Source organism: Rhincodon typus, chromosome 1 (assembly GCF_021869965.1).
Source record: "Rhincodon typus isolate 14 chromosome 1, sRhiTyp1.1, whole genome shotgun sequence".
Lineage (NCBI taxonomy): Eukaryota > Metazoa > Chordata > Chondrichthyes > Orectolobiformes > Rhincodontidae > Rhincodon > Rhincodon typus.
Genome location: NC_063332.1, coordinates 21840281 through 21863899, shown reverse-complemented (window position 1 = coordinate 21863899; position 23619 = coordinate 21840281). Strand labels below are relative to the sequence as shown.

Here is a 23619-nt window from a genome sequence, read left to right as displayed (position 1 = left end):
AGCCCGGGCTTTGTGTTTCCAGGGAAAGGCTACAAGCAAATCACTTTCAGACTTTGGGCCAATCAGCGGCGAGCTGAAACTGACAGGCACCGGGCCCGGAGCTGCCTGTGTCTCCCAGCACCCAGCTTCTCAATGTAGTGGTAACCACACACACACACAATTCCCCGCCCGCCCCCCACACACAGACAATTTCCCACCCCACCCCAAACACACACATCGACACAGATAGACATACACACACACACACACACACACACACAGCAAAAACAAAAACACACATTTAGATGGACACAACATTCACCAACAGTAAATTCTGTCTGTGCAAAAAGTGCCCAGATGTATAGCACCGGCTGCCGCAGGAGCTCTCTCTCTCTCCCCCAATTTTACAGTCTGCATTTTCCCCGAGTCACGTTCTGCTGATAAACAGTTCTGAGGAAAGGTCACTGGACCCGATGCGTTAACTCCGCTTTCTCTCCACAGGTGCTGTACGTTCATTTTTTTTTAAATTTCTGGTGCTTACTCTTGCGGCCCTCAAGTTTTTTTTTCCTTTGGACAGAGGGCGGAAATTCGGCCCACCACGTGTATGCCCGCCCTCTGCAGCAAATCAGTCAGCCCACACTTGCTCCCCCACCCCTGCTCCCCGCGGCGATGACCGCAGCCCCGCAAGTTTATTTTGTTCAAGTGCACTTCCGATTTCCTGTTGAAAACATTCTTCTCACTTCCACGGCCCTCATGGGCAATAGGTCATTACCAACTCGCTGGATAATAATATTCTTTCTCGTATTCCTCCTGAAACCCTCAGCCCTTTACCTTTAGCTGCTGGCAACAGCTAATTTATGCCTCCTTTACCCAAATCTGCCAAGATCTTATGCACTTCTATCAACTTTCCCATCAATCTCCTCCGCTCTAAGGGGAGCAACCCCATCTTCTGCACACTAACCTTGTAGCTGGAACTATCCTGGTTAATCATCCCCTCTGCACTCTTTCAGTGACCCTCTCATCCTTCCGACAAGGTGGTGACCAGAACTGTGCACAATGCTCTAACAGGGGCCAAACTACAGCTTTATATAGATTCAATAAAGCTGCCTCGCTTTTGGACTCAGTTCCTCTACTTATGCAATACAAGATCCCATATGCTTTGCTAACCACTTTCTCAATATGTCTTGCCATCTTCAAAGGTCAACACGTACGAACCCTTAAGTCTTGCTGTCCCCATACACTTTCTAAAACTGTGACACTAAGTCCTATCCCTTCAGCCAAACACATCGCTATATTTCACTGAGCTGAATCCCATTTGCCACTTGCCTGCCCCTTCTGCTAGTCCATTAATGTCTTTTTGCAGGCAATGTTTATGGCCTTCCCTGTTTGACATCCTCTAAGTTTTGTAACGTGGGTACGTCTTGAAATTTTACTCTGCACTTTAAGATCCAAGTCATTAATTTATACATCTCTTCTGATAATCCTGTGGTGATCATTCATAATTTTAAAAATGCTAATTCATAAAACAACAGAGGTATCTACAGTTTAATTTCCACCTGCATGCATTTATTCTACCAAAGAACAACCGAACCTGCAGGCATTGAGCAATGAAATGTTATTTCCAAGACTTTAGCTGAACATTTACTTAGGTTCTAAAAACATCATTGTATGCGCTCATCACACGGCATTTAATGCGTGGACATTAAAGATTTTTGGAATTTGGTGGGCATTGGGCGGAATTTTGAAAATCACCCACCAAACCTAAGGTCTGGTTTCTCCTTTTATTCATGTTACTCTTCTCCTGATTGATTAACAAGACTGAGTTAATGTTAAAACAAAATACTGTTCATGTTGGAAATCTGAATTAAAAACGGGTAGTACTGGAAATGCTGGACGATTGAAGCAGCATCGTTGGACAGAGAAACATAGTTCATGGTTCAGTTCGATGTCTTTTCAAAATCTATAATGAGTCATTTCAAACAAACTTCCCCCAAAAACGCTTTGACACATGGAGTGAATCTGACACCATTACCCACCCCTCCCCCAAGCGGCCACAGGTGGTGAAGCAGGCAAGTGGCATGGCCTTCATAGTGAGAGGATTTGAGTACACGAGCAAGGATGACTTGCTGTAACTGCACAGGGCCTTGGTGAAATCGCACTTGGAGTATTGTATGCAGTTTTTGTCTCCTTATCTGAGGAAGGATGTTCTGACTGTTGGGGGAGTGCAACAAAGGTTTGCAGGATGGATTTCTGGGATGGCAACATTGACGTCTGAAGAGAGACTGGGGAATATTCATTGGAGTAGAGAAGAATGAGAGGGGACCTTACAGAAAAGATAAAATTCTAATGTTTTCCAGAAGAGACAGATACAGTTCTTACGGCTAAAAGGATAAAAATAGATGGGGCAAAAGCAAGAACAGGTTACTGAGTTGGGTGATCAGCCATTGTCATTTGAATGGTGGAGAAGGCTGATTGGCCTACTCCTGTTTCTACTTTCTATGTTTCTAACACTTTTTTTCCATTCCCCATCATCCTCCCCATCTTCCCATCACTCCCCTCCCTCCTTCCCTCCCCCCACTATACATTATACTCCCTGCAGTTATAGTATTTTCCCCAACTCCACACCCTTTCTCCAGCCCTCCAACACTCCATAGCTTTTGTCCATCAGTACCCCCACCATTCCCTTTAGCAATCCCTACCCACCTCCCCATCCCCACCTTATCACTTCCCCCTTCCCAACCATTCCTCCACCCCACACCAACACATTCCCAACCCTTATGCCTCTCCCCACAACTACCCCCCAATACTCTCCACAGCCCTCTCCATCCCACCATCCCTCATCACACTCTCCTACACCTACCAACCTACACCATTAGCCCCACCTCTACACTCAACGCCCACTTCTCCCTCTACACCATATCCCCCCATCCCTACACTATTCCCCCACCCCCAAACCCCTTTCCCACTACTCACCTCAACTCCACACTGACCCCAATACCCACACTCCTTCCAGCTATCCCCACCTTGTTGTAAATTACAGGGAGAAAACAGGATAGGGGCAAAAATCAAATATTCTGTGTGAAAGCTGAATGGCCGAGGCTAAGTTCAAATCTCTTCCTTAAAATCCCTTAAAATTCTGAAGAAGGGTCCCGACCCGAAACGTCAGCTTTCCTGCTCCTCTGATGCTGCCTGGCCTGCTGTGTTCATCCAGCTCTACACCTTGTTAGCTTTGACTCCAGCATCGGCAGTTCTTACTATCTCTCCTTAAAATCAGCCTGGGACGAGGGAAGCTAGTTAACGTGTTAGATTTCCACCTCATTATCCCCCAGACAGATATCTAGGGCAATCGAGGAAGTTAACTTAACTTCTTCGCAGCCCAACTCCATTTTCCCTGGTATTAATTCAGAAGATGGACTCATTGACTTAATTGTGGAAACATTTCGTTTTCGCAGTTTAATAATTGCAAACTCACTGTTGTGGATTGGCGACTGCGTTTAGTGTTTAGTACACATGGAAACAGACGCATTCGGAAAGGGTGAAGCTGCCTATCGTTTAATAGCGTCGATCTTGGCTTTCCTTCATGGAAGTCGAGAGAAGTGAAGCCCTGAACGCTCCAACTCTAAACAGTGTGCACTTCAATTCTTTGATTTCAGTAGGGTTGTTATCCACGCTGATTCTCACAACCAAGAAATGTCATCAGTCTCCAGTCATTCTACAAAAGTGTGTGTGATTGTATAGAATGACCACAGCTGAAGTCAAGGACATGGTACAATCCAGACAACCATATTAAACATTAAACGCTGCATGTAACCTGGTAAATAACAGACTCCAACCTATGCGTTATCATCTGTATTTAATACTGCTGTGTACGTTGTACCCTCTACCTATGGGACCAGCCTAGTTAAAACATGGGATTGTTTCTGACTAGAGTAGGTCTTGCGGCCAACCATTAGGAAATCCATTGCGAGCTGTTGACTGCACAGCGAGGCGATATGTCTGCAATGTGACAGAAGAACATAGTTTTACAGTGTCATTCTATAGTTATAGCATATGCATTTAAAAGGCTACCTAAAGTTACATTATTCGCCATTAGGTGTCATGAGTTAAACATTGAACAAAGCATAATAACAGCGTTTAAATTTTCCTATAATCCAGGCCTTCTGACATGTTCTGCAGCTGAAGGAAACAGCTTCCATTTCATTCATCAATACTAGCCAGGCGACCACCTACATTATAGAGGGTGCTTTGGATAGCAACATGGTTTCGAATGGGTTATGTTGGAACAATCCAACACGGTATGAATGTAGCGAGTCAGTCACCTTAATCGATACATTCTCATTAACTTTATTATGGAAAAGACTTAGTGACCGTTGCTAGTTTCTTTTTCCAAAAGCCATGTGGAAGCACAGCACGTGATGTTCAATTAGCGAGTGAAGCTGAAGACAACACTGCTTTTTTTCCCCTCTTTTTACAAATATTTTCCACTTTTACCTACAACACAATGGTTAGCAATACAGAATTGGACAAATCAAAACAATAGTTTGAGCCAAAATCCGAATGCAAGTTCCTTTGTCAACTGTGTTTTTATTTTTTAAAAAGAACAGTGATGGACCTGCAACGTGCTGGTTAAACCACCCGAGCTGGAGGGCCGTACCTCTAGGACAGTCTGAACGCCATGTTTCACAGGCTTATTAAACCCGAAGCCCAGCATCGAAGAACATATTGTTATAACGTGACACAAGTTTCGATTTACACAACTTTTGTGTTCATGAATCATTTGATTACGTCGACCTTCCATTGTTGCACCGTCAATTCATTCCAAATAAACTTGCCCAGCATTGATCCTCTTACAAAAACCAAAAGAACTGCGGATGCTGTATACCAGGAACAAAAACAAAGTTGCTGGAGAAGCTCAGCAGGTCTGGCAGCATCTGTGAAGGAGAAAACAGAGTTAATGTTTCGGGTCCGGTGACCCTTCCTCAGAACTCATTTTGATTCTCTTACGTATTAATTGTTTTACAGCATGGGGCTAGGTGGCAGATGTTTTACTACTAAATCCCACGGTCAAAATTAGCTGTTCACATCAAAACCCACCCCCACCCCCGCCTTTCCCCCCATACAGACACATTCATTCATGCACATTCAGTCACACATGACACATTATTCCAATATACCACACACACACACACACACATACCCATGCGTGAATGCCTAGTACCCAGCTATCCAAGGAAAGCATTCCAAACACATAGTTGTGCAAACACACAACGTACGTATTTACATACATACACACACAGACAGGCATTCCAAGTCTGTCTGTGGTAGTATGATGGTTATGTTGCTCGGCTAGTAATGTAGAGGTTTTGAATTGCATGCAAATCCTAAAACTTAGCGGATTCCCTAATTCTTTCCAGCAGGTATTCCACCTGTCTCCACCCAAATTACTCGAGTAATGATTCCAGGCCAACTCCAGCGTCGTTGACTCGGTAAGGGCCTAGCGGTCCATAAGGGAATACCTGGCAGCGCAGGTTCAGGGATGTGGCTCACTATCATCATCCAGAAGGCAATTCCTGTATGATGTCAACACCGCTTATATCCCATGAATCAATAAAGAAGACACACATTCAAAAACACTTGTCTACTTCAGCCAAACACAGCAAAAGATGAATTCATCTTCACGCAGGGGACATGCCCAGACTCACAGAGATCGACAGACAGCAAACATAGGACCTGACAGACATAAGCTTTTCTGCAAGAGGATACAGGCTTCCTTGTATTGCCTGGGTAGTTACATTGGACTCATCACGCAACCTCGAAGATTATTTAAAACACAGAACTGTAAAACAAAATATTTATTGAGTAATGCACATCATTTAACAAAACAACTTAATCTGAGAATACTGACCCCAGATGTACTGATAGAACAGATTCTCAATCGTGCTTTTGGGTATTTCGTCACTATGCTTCAGTGAAGTGTGTGTTACTTTTCCATGAGCCTTTCTTCCGATGGATGGAAGAATAACACCTGCAAACAACAACAGACGGTTACATTCCGCCTCCTACCGACCAATAGGTAGAAGAACAGCCGGGGTTTCCGTGTTGAATAAAGGACAAAAACGACGCGTCAGACTGTGAAACGTGCTTAAGACGAACTCTTCCCTCGTGATCCATTGACTGTTGCACCGTTTAAATGGGGTGATCTAATGTTTAAAACACTGGAGGCTGCATAAGCAGTTTACTGGTTTACTGAAACTAAGCATGGCATGATCCGTTCTTGCTAGGGTATATTGGATTCACTTTAATGTTCATGACTTGAACCGAGGCAGAAACACAGGTCAGTGGAGAAGGTGTTACAATTGATCACAAAGGAACCTTCCCCTCAATCAACCTGTCAGAGAAATTGCAAAACACCTTGGGAGGAGGTGGGTACAAATTGGGGTTTCTAGCACAGAGGTAAGGTTAGTACCATTGTGTTAGGAGAGTCCTGTGGAGGCAGTTATGGCTAGGCACATGAAAAAAAGTGGAGGAAATTGGGAAGAGTCAGCATGGTTTGATAAAAACGAATTCTTGTAAGGAATAACATGAGCTGAGGATAAGGAGGAAATTGTTGACATGCTGCACTTGGATTTCCAGAAGGCATTTGACAAAGTGCCACATAAAAAAGGTTATTGTGCAAAGTAGAAGCTCGAAGCATGGAAAGAAAATTGGCTGGCTGGTGGGAAATAGACAGTCCACACGAATGGCTCTTTTTTTCCTAATTGGTATTATGTGACAGGCATCTGTGTTGTCATATGTAATAAGATTGAAGAGTGATATAAATGGCTGGGTGAGTTGGCACAGGTGTGGCAGATGGAGTATAGTATAGTAAAATGTGAAAGTGTTTACTTTGGCATGAAGAATATAAAAAGAGTTTTACTTGAACAGAGGACAACTGTAAATTTTCAAAAAAAAGACCAATCTAGTTATTCTAGCGCATCAGTCACAAAGATATTATGCAGGTGCATCAAGTCATTAAGAAGGCTTGTAGGATGCTATCCTTTATTACAAGAGGAATACAAATCAAAGTAAGGATGCTATGCTTCAATTATACAGGGTTTTGGTGAGGCCATATCGCAAATACTGTGTGCAGATGTGGTCTCCTTATTTAAGGAAGGATGTAAATGTATTTGAGGTAGTTCAGAGGAGCTTTACTAGATTGATACCTGGAATGAGTAGGTTGTCTAATGAGAAAAGACTGGACAGGCTGAGTTTGTTTGCACTGGACTTTAGAATATAGAGTGAGAGGTGATTTGATTGAAATTTACAAGATCCAGAATGGTCTCAACAAGGAAGACATGCAAAGGAATGTTCTCTTGTGGGTGGCTCCAGAGTTAGGGGACACTTTTAAAATTAAGTGTTGCCCTTTTAGGACAAAAACAAGGAGAACTGTTTTTCTCTGAAAAGGTATGCGACTTTGAAACTCCCTGCCTCAGAAAGGAATGGAGGCTAGAGAGTTGAATAGTCTTAAGGCAGAGATAGATTTTCATTCAGCGAGGGAATCAAAGGTTAGTTTGGGGGGGTTGATTGGAATGACAAATCTGAAACACAAATGAATCAGCCACGATCTTACGGAATGGCATAGCATGCTTGAAGGGCTGAATGACCTCCACCTGCTCCTAATTCATATGGTCTTAATGTTTCAGGGATAATGTGTTGTGACCATGTCCTCTCTTACACAACAACCCTCATTTTTAAATGAAACCAAAATAAAATAGATACTGGAGATTTAAAATTTAAAAAATAGAAAGTGCTGATGAAACTCAGTTGGTCTAGCAGCATCCTGTGGAGAGAGAAAGTATTAACAAGCAAATCCAATTTCTTTTGAACTGTCAAAAATTGCATGCCCAATGGATTTTGATCCAATGACACTGGAGGAACAGCAAAATATGTATGGCCTGGAGGGGAACTTGCAGGTGGTTCTGCTTCAATGCATCTGCTGCCCTTGTCCTTTGTGGTGATAAGGGGCTTGGAAGCTGCTGTTGAGGGAGCTTTGGTGAGTTGCAATGCATCTCACTCCTATCGCTGTAAATTGGTGGTGAAAGTACTGGAAGTATGTGCAAGTGGTTCCAATCAAGTGGCTGCTTTGTCCTGGATGGTGTCAAACGTCTTGAGTGTTGTTGGAGCTGCACCCATCCAGGCAAGTGGGAGTATTCCATCACACTCCTGACATGTGCCTTGTAGATGGTGCACAGGCTTCGGGAGTCAGGAGGTGAGTTACTTGCTGCAGTATTCCAACCTCTAACCTGAACTTGTAGCCATATTATTTTTACAGCTGGTCCAATTCAGCCTCTATTAACCCTCAGGATTTTTGATAGTGGGGAACTCAACAATGTAATGCCATTGAATGTCAATGGGCATTAATTAGATTCTCTCTTGTCAGCAATGGTTATTGCATGACAGTTGTGTGGCACATAAGTTATCTGCCAGTTATCAGCCCAAGACTAGATATTGAACAAGTCTTCCTCCAAATGAACACAGACAAAATCGGTATCTGAGGAGTTATGAATGTTGCTGAACATTGTGCAATTATCAGTTAGCATCCCCATTTCTGACCTTATGCTTATCCAATGAAAGGTCATTGATAAAGAAGTTGAAAAATAGTTTCCCCTAGGTTACTATGCTCAGTAACTCCTGCAGTGATATCCCGTGGACTGAATTGATCGACCTCCAGCAACCACAATCATTTTTCTTTATGCTTGGAATGATTCCATCTAATGGAGAGTTTTCTTCCAATTCCCACTGATTTCAGACTTGCCTGGCATCCTTAATGCCATAAACAATCAAATGCTGCCTTGATCACAAATGCACCTCCCATTTGCTGTCTGCTGTTTTGTCCATGTTTCGACCAAGGCTGTAATGATGTCAAAAGCTGCGTAGCCCAGGTAAAACCCAGGCTGAGCAATTGTGAATAGTGTACTGTTGAGTAAGTGCTGCTTGACAGCACTGTCAGAAACACCTTTCATCACCTTACTGATAACTGAAAGCAAATTGAAAGAGTGGTAATTGGTTGGGTTGGATATCTCTAGTTTTTTATGAACAGGACATATCTGAGCAATGTACCACATTGATGCTAGAATTCTAGCTGTACCGAACAGCATATCTAGTTGTATGGCTTGTCCTAATACATAATTTGTCAGTAGAAGGGTCCAGAACCTTGGCAGTATACAATGCCTTCAGCCACTTATTGATATCCTGTTGATTGAATTAATTTGGTATTGGGGGAGATAAATCATTCGTATAGATTTTTGGTTGAAGATATTTGCAAATGCTTCAGCCTGATGTTCTGGGCTCTCCCATGTTGAGGATGGGGATTTCTGTGAAACCTTTTCCTCTGTTAGTTATTTAATTGTCTGCCACCACTTGTAACTGGATATGATGGGACTGCAGAGCTTAGATCTGACTCATTGTAGAATCACTTAGCACTGTCTATCATGTGCTGTTCGGCATGCAAGTAGTCCTGTGTGTATCTTCACCACATTGACACCTTATTTTTGGACCTTCTGGACTTTGCACTGAACCAAGATTGGTCCCCTGGTTGTTTAAGTAATAGGACAGTGGAGGATCATTTGCACCATGCAGCTCCAGGTTGTGGAAGAATACATGAAATCTGCTGCTGATGGGCTACAGCACCTCATGGACATGCAGGTTTGAGTTGCTGGATCTGTTCAAAAAAGGTACCATTAGGCACGGTGATAGTGCTAACCAACACAGCGGAGGGAATTCTCAATGTGAAGATAGGGCATCTGCAATAACTGTGCAGGGATCACTCCTACCAATTCAGTCATGAACAGATGGGCAATAGGTAGATTGGTGAGGACGAGGGTAAGTAGGTTCTTGCTTCTTGTTGGTTTACTTACCAGCTGACACATGCCTAGTCTTACAATTGTATTGTTCAGGACTTCGCCAGCTCAGTCAGTAGTGCTACCAAGCAACAGTTCGTGATGGAAATTGAAATTCCCCATCCAGAGTACATTCTGTGCCATTGTCTCCCTTAGTACTTCAATTTGAGATAGCAAGAATTGCAGGTGCTGGAGTTAGAGTCAACACAGTGTGGAGCTGGAGGAACACAGCAGGTCAGGCAGAATCAGAGGAACAAGAAAGTTGACATTTCGGGTCGGGACTCTTCATCAGAATTCTTCAATTTGGTGTTTAGCATTTTAAAAAAATCTTCTTTTTGTTGGGTGTGAGCGTCGCTGGCTGGCCATCCGTAGTTGTCCTTCAGAAGGTGGTGGTGAGCTGCCTTCTTGAACCGCTTCAATCCACCCACTGTCGGTTGACCTACGATGTCATTAGGGAGGGAATCCTAGGATTTTGACCCAGTGGCAATGGCGATATATTTCCAAGTCAGAACGGTGAGTGACTTGGAGAGGAAATAGAAGGTGGTCATGTTCCCACATATCTGCTGACCTTGTCCTTCTGATGGAAGTGGTGATGGGTTTGAAAGGTGATGTCTGAGGATCTTTGGTGAATTTCTGCAGTGCATCTTGTAGATAGTACACACTGCTGCTACTGAGCGTCTGTGGTGGAGGGAGTGGATGCTTGTGGATGTAGTGCCAATGTGGTTGGGAATGCATTCATCCAGGCAAGTGGGGAGTATTCCATCACACTCCTGACTTGTGCCTTGTAGATGGTGGACAGTCTTTGAGGAGTCAGGAGGTGAGTTACTCACCGCAGTATTCCCAGCTTCTGGCCTGCTCTTGTAGCCACTGTGTTTATGTGGTGAGTACAATTGAAGATTCTGGCAATGATAACCTCCAGGATTTTGATCGTGGGGAATTCAGTGATGGTAACGCCATTGAATGTCAAGGGATGGTGATTAGATTGTCTCTTATTGTGTGATGTTCATAACCTGGCATTTGTGTGGCACGAATGTTATTTGCGACTTGTCAGCCCAAGCGTGGATATTGTGCAGTTCTTGTTGCATTTGAACATAAACTGCTTTAGAAACTGAGGAGTCACGAATGGTGCTGAACGTTGTGCAATCATCGGCAAACATCCATACTTTTGACCTTATGATAGAGGGAAGGTCATTGATGAAGCAGCTGAAGATGGTTCAGCCTAGGACACTACCCTGAGGAACTCCTGCAGAAATGTCCTGGAGCTGAGATGATTGACCTTGAACAACCACAACCATCTTCCTATGTGTCAGGTATGACTCCAACCAGTAGAGAGCTTTCCCCCTGATACCCATTGATTCCGGTTTTGCTAGGGCTCCTTGATACCACATTCAGTGGAATGCAGCCTTGATGTCAAGGGTTGTCACTCTCACCTCACCTCTGGAATTCAACTCTTTTGTCCATGTTTGGATCAAGGTTATAATGAGGTCAGGAGCTGAGTGACCCTGGCGGAACCCAAACTGGGCATCACTGAGCAGGTTATTGCTGAGCAGGTGCTGCTTGATAGCACTGTTGATGACACCTTCCATCACTTTACTGATGATCGAGAGGAGACCGATGGGGCAGTAATCAGCCGGGTTGGATTTTCCTGCTTTTTATGTACAGGACATACCTGGCTAATTTTCCACCTTGTCAGGTAGATGCCAGTGTTTTAACTGCACTGGAACAGCTTGGCTAGAGGAGCATCAAGGGAGTACTGAGACAAGGCAGTAGGTGGTAATCAGCAGGATGTTTCTTTGCCCACCTCTGGCCTCTTCAGCAATTCCTCACTCCCTTCGTCTCATCATTGGTTACTATGCTTTTAGCTATTCAAGTCCTGAGCTCTGGAATTCCATCCTTAAACTCAAGTGCAATCCATTGCTCTTCCAGACCCTTTAAGGGCCTCCCTAACATTCAGCTCTTTGACTACATTTTTAATCACTTCTCATAATGTCTATTTCTTTGACTGTCAACATTTGTCTGAATGACATTTTAGTGAAATGCCTCAGGTCTTTTTCTGCCATAAAAATGTTTCAGAAATGCAAGTTTTGTTGCATTTCCACATTGACTGGATACCATAGGCTGTACATAAATAAATACACACTGCCAATTTGTTTTATATTTTTCATTTATAGTGTGGTTCAATACCAGTAATAAAAGCAATGTTGTTTTTGGCTTAGCAGCCAGAACGAGCTTGCTGTCAAGGCTGGTAATCATCATCATATGACTGTTCGGAAATCTTTAAATACTTTATTTAACAAAAAGATTAAAAACGACAGTTGTGTACAAAAAAAGGAGCGTGTTATTCAAAGACAGAGAAAAATTTTGCCCAAATGGTTCATGCAAAGGTTATTTTGTCAATATTGAATAAATTGGAACACTCAACTGAGCATAAAATCAGAGCACTGCAACAAGTGCATCAACATTGGAGAGATTTATTTTGTTTCAATCCTGATTTCAATTAATCCATGGATTGAGTGCAATATAAAAACCTTGATGCAGTTTCAACCATAGTTGTCAGCTATGAGTTCCAATTCCACTCTGTCCTCTCAGTTGAACTTAAACGATCCCATAGCCCTATTTTGAAGATCAGCAGATGATCAACTTGTATCCCTGAACCAACATCGTTAAAACAGATTATATAATCATCATTACTTTGCTGTTTCTGTGACCTTGTTATGCACATTTGATTCTAACTTTCCCTGTCTTATAGCAGTGAAGGATTCAAATGTGCTTAATTGACTTTAAAATGCTTTGGGACATTCTGAGGTCAAAAAAGCTGCTACGTAAAGGCAGAATTTTATTTCTTTTACCCCATCACTGAGAATTAGTTTCTTATTTGCAACAACACAAATGTAACGCTGTAACAATAATGGCTCCCTAACAGTAGCTGTTCTGTAGGACAGTGAATAAGTCAAGAAAGAATGAGGGCATATTAAAAAAATGCAACTCATTAACCAAGGGTGATTTAATCTTCATGTAGAGTAGGGAAATTCACCAAAGATTGTTAGACAGCACCTTCCAAACCCACGATCACTTCCATCTAGAAGGGCAAGGGCAGCAGACATATGGGAACACCACCACCTCCAAGTTCCCCTCCAAGTCACCCACCATCCTGACTTGGAAATATATCGCTGTTCCTTCACTGTCGTTGGGTCAAAATCCTGGAATTCCCTCCCTAATAGCATTGTGGGTTAACCTACAGCAGGAGGAATGCAGCGGTTCAAGAAGGCAGCTCACCACCACCTTCTGACAGGCAACTTGGGATGGGCAAGAAATGCTGGCCAGTCGGCGACACCCATATCCCACAAATGAATAGAAAAAAAAATGAAATTGACACAAATAGTCACAAGGAAGAAATCATCAAATTTATTCAGAATAGTTTCCCAGAACAAACTTGTGGATCCAACCAGGCACAAGTAATGGATCTGGTAATGTGTAATGAGACTGGTCTCATAAAGTATGTCAGAATAAAAGATCCCCTAGGTAGCATTGGCCATAACATGGCAGCATTTAACAATTTGAGAATGAGAAACATGGGACAGAAACAACCATGTTAAACTTAAATAAGGGTATTTACAAAAAATGGTTGGCTGGAATGGACTGGGAAGGAGTTTAACAGAATGAAATCAGTTGAGGAACAATGCCAGACATTTAAGAAAATAGTTAACGACTTACAGAAAATATATATCTCAGTGAGAAAGAAGGATTCTAGAAAGCTGATAAACCAACCATGGTTAACCAAGGGAGTTAAGAATAGTATCAAATTGAAAAAAAAAACAACTATACAATCTGGCAAAGATTAGTGGCAAACCGGAGCATTGGAAAGTTGTAAAAGCCAACAAAAACTGACAAAACAAAGGAGCAAGAAAATAAACTATCAGGGTAACCTAAGTAATATAAGAATGGAAATTAAGAGCTTCTTTTTATATATATAGAAAAGGAATAGAGAAGTGAACATAGGTCCCTTGAAGAATAAGGCTGAAGAAATAATAATGGTGAACGAGAAAATGGCAGAGGAGTTGAATAAATACTTTGTTTCAGTCTTCACACTAGGTGACACAAACAACATTCTAAAATTACTAAATAATCAAAGGGGTAGAGGTGTAAATGTTGGTGGTAAGGTGGGATGTGCACATGGTTGCAAAATAAATACAGTAACTATCACTAGATAAAAAGTACCTGGACAACTAATGGCCAATACATCCCCTAGACCTGATGGGTTGCATCCTAAGATTTTAATGGAAGTAGCCACAGAAATAGTGTTGCAATGCAATAACACAATGCACTAATTAGACGACTGGTAGCGATCTTCCAATAATGCTTAGATTCTATAAAAGTCAATGTAGTACCCTTATTCATAAAAATGGTAACTATAGGTGAGTTAACATGACATTTATTATTGGAAAAATATTAGAGTCGATTCCAAGCATGAGAAAACCAGTTGAGTGACCAGTTGGGAGGTAGACCAATGACCAGAATTTGAAACTGGGTGGTAAGAAATTAGAAATAAAAAGCGAACGATTCAGACTGAACACATGATTCATAGATGTCACGTAAGTATAGACAGGGTAGATTGTGAGAATCTCATCCCCATGGCAACATATCTAAGATCAAAAGGTGTAAGTTTAAGGTGTGGAATAAGTTATTTAGAGGACACCTGAGAATGCTAGAAAAATGGAACGTGCTGCCTGAGACGGTGTTTGAGGCAAGTATTCTCGCAACATTTAAGATGGATCTGGATGAGTACTTAAAATGCCAGGGCATATTAGACTATGGACCAAAAGCAGGTAAATGGGATCAATGTAATTTGGCATTTTTCGGTCGACATAGACATGGTGGGCCAAAGTACTATTTGGCTCTATAAAGTGGTGAGAGAGGGCAAATGAGTTGAGACAGCATTGCACAAACTGGGATGGTGGGAAAGGGATTTGCCATGATGTGGGGGGTGGGAGTGGGTGGGGTGCATGGAAGGTGTTGACAAGGGTGAGAGGACCTGAGCAGTAGGCTCCAATGGAAGCAGGAAGAAATCAGAGATATCAGATACTTCCACTATCCCACCAGGAGAGAGGAGCACGGACCTAGTTGGCTACAAACTGGGCTCTTTCCCCCTGTCCACCGAGGAAAATTGCAGTGGGGCTAAAAGAAGACTTTAAGTGGTCATTAATTGCTAACTTAAGAGCCCCATCACCTCCACCATCATTTATAAAACTGCAGTCAGCTTGAGGTCAACTGTGGCATCACACTCAGTAACAGTTCTCCATTAAATTGTATGGCTAAGATGATAAGGTTAAGTGAATAATATATTCTGAAGTTAAGACTTAGAAAACTGTAGAAGTCCTTACCCTAGACTGGAACCTGACTGTACTTCAATGAGGCTATTTTATGATTGGACTAAAACCGAACAGTATTGAAAAAATGCTAGAAATGTAGTGTGCTAACACTCTGCTCAACTTGGATTCATTTTGAAATTTCATAGAATTACATGGAACTAACGGCACACTCAATCTATCCCAGTGCTAATGCTGATGCTACACATAAATCTCCTCAGATTATTGAATTTGACCAGCCTTTTATCCTAGATTTTTATTGAATTCAAATTTCACCAGCAGTCATGATGGGATTCAAACCCATGTGCCCAGAACATTAAGTTCGGAGTTCTGGCTATTAGTCCAACAGATTGTTACTATCCCACTGCCTCCTTTCTATATTCCTGTAGTGATTGGAACCAGGCCAGGTAGATCTCATTGGCTATGAGTTCTCTAATTGGGGCTGTTAACCTGGGCCAATCAGGAAGCCCTGGCTGACAGACACAAACAGGAGATTCAGAAGGTCTCCTCAGTCTAGGGACTGGCTTTGAGCTGGCTGGTTGGAGCCTATGTACTGTGCACATATAAATAAAGGGTGACTTGGTGACAGGATACCGGCCTCTGTGCAGTTATTTCAATTCTATTCTCCATTCGTGACAGTATCATATTTATAACCACACCATTGTTTACTTTGCAATCTGATGGACACATGGAAAGAATCTGTGGCTTAGCAATAGCAATTTTGCCTCGGAATCAGAAGGTGCTGTTACCCTATACGGCTATTTGTTACATTGTTACACAAGTAAGCAATAAACTAATCACCACAATACATACTCGACAGGACACATACACTATTTTAAACACTAAAAGGCCAATTAGAGACTAACTGCAACATGGTCCGCCCACCTTCTCCTTTGTCGAAGCAGCAAACTGTCTTCAGTTAAAACCAGAAATGCTCTTAGCATCTAACAATACCACATCGAAATCAAGAGGAAAAAGTGGTGAACACTGCTGGCAGAAGCGTGAGAATCTGAAAGCTCTGCTTTGTGACTTAACAATTTCAGTGCTTTACAAATCTCTAGAGATGAACAGGCCCAGTTGTTCTTGCAGCCCCACCTGTTTGTGAGTCTAGTGTGAAATTGTAGAAGGATTCCAAGGCCACTTAACAGTCTGATAAACCACAGCATGATGATTTCTTCCAAGGCTGCAATCATTCATCTCCAAAGCAGGAGATATAGTTGTTAGTCCTTTATGTTATTCCCACAACCCACTCAGGGGAAACCTAGCACATACAATCCATTACAGCCCATTGGCTGCAATGATCCCAATAGGACAGTCTGGTATCATGGAATATCTAGAGGAGCATTGAATCTGCACCTTTGGATGCCAAAGAAGGAATGTTAGAAATAAATCATTCCATATTTCCTGGGGTTGCCTGGCGGGTTGAGGGGATATGGATAAAAACAGTGACACAAAGGAAGGTAAACATGAAACTTCAGATGAGCTGGCGCAGACTCGATGGGTGGAATAGCCGCCTTCTGTATCTTAATATTCTATATGCAACCAAGGACTGTAGATCCTTAGGTCGCCGTTCATTTCTGGCGCAAAGGAGTTCCCATCTTCCTGGGTGGCACGGTGGCAAAGTGGTTAGCACTGCTGCCTCACAGTGCCAGGGACCCAGGTTCCATTCCAGCCTTGGGCGACTGTTTGGAGTTTGCATATTCTCCCTGTGTCTGCGTGAGTTTCCTCCAAGTGCTCCGGTTTCCTCCCACGTTCCAAAGATGTGCAGGTTAGTTGGACTGGCCATGCTAAATTGCCCATAGTGTTCAGGGATGTTTAGGTCAGGTGGATTAGACATAGGAACTGCAGGGTTAGGGGAATGGCTCTGGGTGGGATGTAGTGATTCTATGGTTCAAAAAGGGGCTGGGGAGTTACACATGGGAGATTCAGAATTGAATTACAGTGTTGCTGGCACAGGGTTCAGAGTTAGAAAGCCAGATATCTTAAACACTGTCCAGCGTCCTAGATAATATGCCCCCTCTCTGTTGTGATCATAGAACCCCTACAGTGTGGATAATTTGGTTCCACGCCAACCCCCCCAAAGAGCATCCCACACAGACTCACCCCCTACCCTAGTCCTGCATTTCCCACGGCTAATCCACCTAACCTACACATCCCTGGATACTATGGGCAATTTAGCATGGTCAGTCAATCTAACCTGCATGTCTTTGGAATGTGGGAGGAAACCGGAGCACCCGGAGGAAACCCACGCAGACACAGGGAGAATGTGCACATTCCACACAGACAGGTGCCCGAGGCTGGAATTGAATCCAGATCAATCTCACACAGCAGTGAAAGACTTCAATCATCCACTTCTGGGTTATTGGCCCAGCACACTCCCACTGCACCAATCAGAGGTGCTTTTTTATTGTCTAGACATCATGTAGCAAAGGTTCAGGGATGGGAGGGAATGCAGCTAGATGTTCACATGGGAAATGATGACGTAGGTGGAAGTAGGAGCCAGGACCTGATAAAAACTTTTAAAAAGCTAAACTCTCAAGGAACAGAACCTTCAGGGTTCCAGTAATCTGGAATCCAGCAATCTCTGGATTATTCCTCGTGGCGCAATTCAGACTGGACAGAGAGAGAAAGATCAGGATTGTCAACACTTGACTGAATGGATGATGTGGAAGGGGAAGATATTCAGATTCTTGGGCCCAAGTGAGGGGATTGCTGTTCAACGTCAGGCACATGTGGGCCTTCTGTTATTGGAGCCAAGCTCATGCAGGTAAGTGGTGAGAAAATGGACTCCCTCTGTGTTTCTGGTTTTCATGATTTTCTGTGAACCCTGCTCTTGCACCAGCAACAGTAACCAAACTTTCATGCTATTTGATATGTCAGTGTCACTTCAGAGCTCTCTTGATCAGCTGTCCTCCCTCTATTAACTTTAACTAATCCATAACACTGTCACTCTAATGCTGTCTTGCATCAAGCCCTTGTTCAACTGCATTGGCTTCTGATTTCCTGAAACTTCTGATTTAATGTTTCTTGTGCTTGAGCTAAACTTCCTCCATAAGCTCACCTGTCCCTGTTCCTGTCACCACTTGCAGACTTATAAACTGGAAACCCCCCGACCATTTGTCAATCCTTTGCCATTCATTGGTCTGGACCTTTATAGATGCTGCCATTGCACCAGTGGAGGAGGAAGTAAATGTTCAAGATGGACAGTTGATTTTGAGTTGGTTGCTACATCCTGAAAGGTCTTGAGCTTCTTCAGTGTTGTTGGAGCTGCACTCATTCAGATAAATGGAGAGTCTTCCATCATATTCCTAACTTTTACCTCATTGATTTGGGGAATCAAGGGATGAGTTACTCGCCTCAGATTTCCCAGACTCTGACCTACACTTGTAGTCACTGTATTTATATGGCTAGGCCTGGGACACTGCCCTGAGGAACGCCTGCAGAGATAATCTGTCTCCAACAATAACAACCATCTTCCTTTGTGTTGGATATGACTCCAACTAGTGGAGAGATTTCCTGATTGATTTCAGTTTTGTTAAAACTTCGTGATGCCACATTCGTTCAAAAGCTGCCTTGATATCAAAGATAATCCATTTTATCTTCAGTCCCGGAATCGAATTCTTAATTTTCCATGTTTGGACCAAGACAACAAGGATGACAGGAGCTGGATATTCCCACTGGGACCCCAACTGAGCGTTGGAAAGCAGGTTATTGCTGAATAACTGTTGGGCTGCAACGTTGTCAATGACACCTTCTATCACTTTGCTGAAGATAGGAATAATCTGCCAGTGTGGTCATTAACTGGATTGGATTTTTCTTGCTTTATTCATTCACAGTACTATTTTCCACACTTTCAGGCGTACGCCAGTAACATTGCTGTACGGAATGTCTTGACTAAGGATGCAGCTAGTTCTGGAGCACAAGTCTTTAGTATGACAGCTGTGGTGTTTCATGGCCCATAGCCTTTACCATGTCCAATGAATTTGTCTGCATCATGACATCACATGGAGTGAATTAAATTGGCTGAAAACTGACAATTGTGATGCTGGCAACCTCAGGACAGGAACAGGACGGATTATTTACTTGGCACTTCTGGCTGATTGTGATTGCAAATATTTTATCCTTGCTTTATCACTGATCCCCACCATTCCTGGAGACTACTGTACCAACTCCTTCCTCCCCAATGTCTTTGAACATGTTATCAACTATCAATTCCATCATCATCTTTCCCAAAGCTCCACGTTTGATTCCTTTCAAACCAGTTGCCACCTATTGTAGTTGTGAAAGAACTCACATAGACACAGTTGAATTCTATTTGACTGTGACAAAGATAAATCCTTATCCTTGTTGAGCTGTCTGCATGCAGCCTTTGATAGAGCTAACCACACCAACGTTCTTCAAAGTCCTTCTACTACTGACAGCACAGATCTCAAAGCCTTAACTAAGTTATAATTAACTATTTATAGCCAAAGAATCACTTGCAATGGCTTCTTTCCCTCCTCCCACGCAATTTTCTCTTTTTGTCTCTCTAGCCAGATCTCTCTTCCCCCCCCCCACCCTATTTCCCATCTACATGTTGCCCCTCAGCATCGTCATGTGAGATCCAAGTGTTAGTTTTCACCTGTATTCTGGCTACACCCAGTTCCACCTTATCTTTACCTCTCTTGAAATCTTCACTGTTGCAAAGTTATCAAATTGCTTATAAGCATCCAGTACTGGATGAACAGAAATTTCATCCAATTAATCAGGAAAACTGAAGCCATTGTTTTCAGTCTCTGGGCCAAATTCTGTTCCCCAGCTACCAACTCCATCCAACTCCCTGGCAACAGTCTGAGACTAAACAGTCTGCTTTTTTTTCAGTCTGCTTCTAACCTTGCTGTCACATTCGATATCATGATCAGTTTCCAACTTCATATTTCTGCCATTATAAAGACTGCCTAATTCCACCTCCATGACATTGTCCAACTTTGTCTCTGTCTCAGCTCTCTTCTGCCAAAACCCTCATCCATGCCTCTGTTCATTCTAGATTTGACTATTCTTATGCACCCCTGGCTGACCTTCTGCTCTGCCTTTCAAAACTCTGCCATATGTCCAGCCATATGTCCAGCAAGACCTATTCACCTATCACCCCTCTGCAAGTAGACTTATATTGGCTCCCATTTGAGCAATGACTAGATTTTTTTTATTCATTCACAGAATGAGGGTGTCGCTGGCCAGGCCAGTGTTTATTGGCCAGAGGGCAGTTAAGTCAAATGCATTGCTGTGGGTCTGGAGTCACATGTAGGCCAGACCAGGTAAGGATTGCAGTTTCCTTCCCTAAAGGACATTAGTGAACCAGATGGGTTTTTCCGACAATCAGCAATGGGTTCATGGTCATCATTAGACTCATCATTTAATTACAGATTTTTACTGAATTCAAATTCCACCACTGGGCCATCATCTCTCCATTATCAAAATACTCACCCTTGTTTACAAATCTCTGTATGACCTTGACCTTCCCTATGTCTTTAATCTCCACTAACCTTACAACTCTCCCGGATATCTGTGCTCCTCTGATTCGTGGAGCATCCCAGATGTTAAAGTTTGGTGCTGCTCCTTCAACTACCCAGGCCGCAGGTTCTCGAATTGCGTTCTGTACCACTCAGTCTCTCTCTCCCCTCGTTGAAGACCATGTTGACCAAGCTTTTGGTTATCTAGCCTAATAACTCCTGATGTTGGTTGTCCTGGGATGGATTGTCTAGGTGCGTGAGATGCAGCTGAGAGGGGGTCAGGTGAAGGCAGCTTCTCAAAGCCAAGACTAATTTAAGCTTATGATGTGCAACAAAGTTGTCAAAATTGCTCCAAAAAACCATTTTACAATGATTTTGTAAATTTTCACCATGTAGTTCAGTCCATTACAGTGAGAGCCCAAAAGGAAAATGTGAAATTCTTTGTATCTCAGCGATAACCCAGAGCTGTTCTACCACAAAAAGCAAGCATTTACTAGATCTGAGGAGAATAGAAATATCTTTTAGAAAAAGCTGTGGATATTTCCATAGTTCATTATTTCTATAACATAGAGACTGTGGGTGTACAAATCTTAATACAATCAGGCCAAGCAGCATCAGAGGAGCAGGAAAGCTGACGTTTTGGGTCTTGGCCCAGGCAGGGTCAACATGGTTTTGTGAAAGGGAAATCACATTTGACTAAATTTTTAGAGTAATTTAAGGATATAACAAGCAATGTAGGTAATTGGGAAGCCCAAAGGATGTGCTGTACTTAGCTTTCTAAAAAGCTTTTGATTAGATGCCTCAAAGGTTGCTATGCAAAATAAGAGCTGATGGTGTATGGGGTAACATTTTAGCATAGGTGCAGGATTGGTTAGCTAACAGGAAACAGAGAGTGTGCATAAGTTGATTAATTTTGAGCTAGCCTACTTCTCCTTGCATGTTTGTAACAGCTAAAAAGATAAGGTAATTTAGTTAATTGCTGTTTGCAAGACCTTAGTGTGCAATAAGTGGGTGCCATAGTTACTATATTACAACACTGACAAAACTTCTGAAGTTCTTAATTTGCTGTGCAAGGCTTTGGGATATCTTCAGGTATTATATGAATACATGTCATTCTTTCTCTCAGTTTTTATGTTCATGCTAATGGAAAGGGTCAATGAAGTGTGTAGTTCATTAACCTCTGGGTCAAAACTGGAACTTGAAGCTGTGTAGTTCCTTAATACTAACTCAGGGGTCCAGTGAATGGGCCTGGCAAAATCGTTGTTGCTAGTTTTACAGATTCCGTATAGCTCTGTCTTCAGATGGGATAAAAATAGGTATAGATTAGTTCACCTACCCAGATGGTCAAGGCTTCTGTGACACAGGCCCAGCTAATCCATTCTGGAGGACCAAGTCTGTTGACGGCATGAGGAAACTACATTGAATGTGCAGTAGAGTCATTGGGCATTAGTCAGTATTTGTGCTCCATCTAGTGGCACTGAATTGAATAGCAGGAATATCTGGAACTCAATCTTCCAAACAACTTTAAATAAAAACCGAAAGAACTGCGGATGCTTTAAATCAGGAAGAAAAACAAAGTTGCTGGAAAAGCACAGCAGGTCTAGCAGCGGTTGTTGACTTGTTCACCAAGCTGGCTTGTTTTTGTTCAGATGTTTCGTCACCATGCTAGGTGACATCATCAGTGAAGCCTCCAACGAAGCGATGTTATTCTACTCTGCTTGGAATTTATACTGTCTGGTCCGTTATGGTGAGTAGTGTCATTTCCGGTTTTGACCTGTATGGGTTTGTATATGGGGTCCAATTCTGTCTGTTTGTTGATTGAAGTATGGGTGGAGAACCATGCCTCTAGGAATTCCCGTGCGTGTCTATGTTTGGCTTGGGCTACTATGGTTACCTTGTCCCAGTTAAATTGCCTTCATTGTCTGAATGCACAGATATTAAGGAGAGTTCATCATGCCATTTTGCTACTAGTTGATGTTCATGTTTTTTGATGGCTAGCTTCCTTCCTGTCTGTCTGATGTAATGTTTGTGGCAGTCGTTGCATGGTATTTTATAAACCATGTTCATTCTGCATGTTGTGGGAATGTGGTCGTTAATCCTTGTAAGTGTTTGAAGTTCTGAGGAAGGGTCACCGGACCCGAAACATTAACTCTGATTTTGCTTCACAGATGCTGCCAGACTGAGCTTTTCCAGAAACTTTGTTTTTGTTCCAAACAGCACTGTAGGCCTAACTAGACCACATGGACTGCAGTGGTTCAAGTAGGCAGCTCATCACTACCTTCTCAAGGGCAATGAGGGATGGACATTAAAAGCTGGCCCAGCCTGAAAAGCCTATGAATGAATTAAAATAAAATACTCCAACCAAAATAAATACCAGAACAAAATACATTTTGGAATCGTTAATTTGGCAATTATTTCAACTGTGCAAAATTCTGTTACTTGAAAGACTACTGAAAGCATTCAATGGTACTGTATGACTTCTTCATCATGACCTGATACATTGAGTGTAATTCGCCAATTAGTCATTATCATTATTTATTTGTCAAGTTGAATTACAGAACACATGTTTTAAATTTCATCCTTAAGTCTGGATGCCTCATGTCACTTCCGTAAAATTGCAATGTTTTTTATATATGTCCTTACAAACACAAAATTACTTTTATTTATTCGTTCATAGGATGTAGACGTCACTGGCTGGACCAGCATTTATTACGCATCGCTAACTGTGTTGGAGAAGCTGGTGGTGAGCTATCTTCTGGAGCCATTGCAGTCCTTGAGGTATAGGACCACCCATAATGCTGTTAGGGTGGGAGTTCTGGGAGTTTCACCCCACTGACAGTGAAGGAACAGCAATATGGTTCCAAATAGCATAGTGTATGGCTTGTAGGGAAATAGAAGAAGGTGGTG

General features: G+C 42.5%; 1 long non-coding RNA gene across 1 annotated transcript; it reads right to left on the bottom strand.

Moving 5' to 3' along the window:
* Nucleotides 1-4596: 4596 nt before the first annotated feature.
* On the bottom strand, nucleotides 4597-22148 carry LOC125483382. The gene is made up of 3 exons (XR_007262337.1): nucleotides 22049-22148; nucleotides 5885-6004; nucleotides 4597-4910 (listed from the first exon to the last, which is right to left on the bottom strand). It is a non-coding gene; the product is annotated as an uncharacterized LOC125483382 (long non-coding RNA).
* Between the last annotated feature and the right edge of the window lie 1471 nt (nucleotides 22149-23619).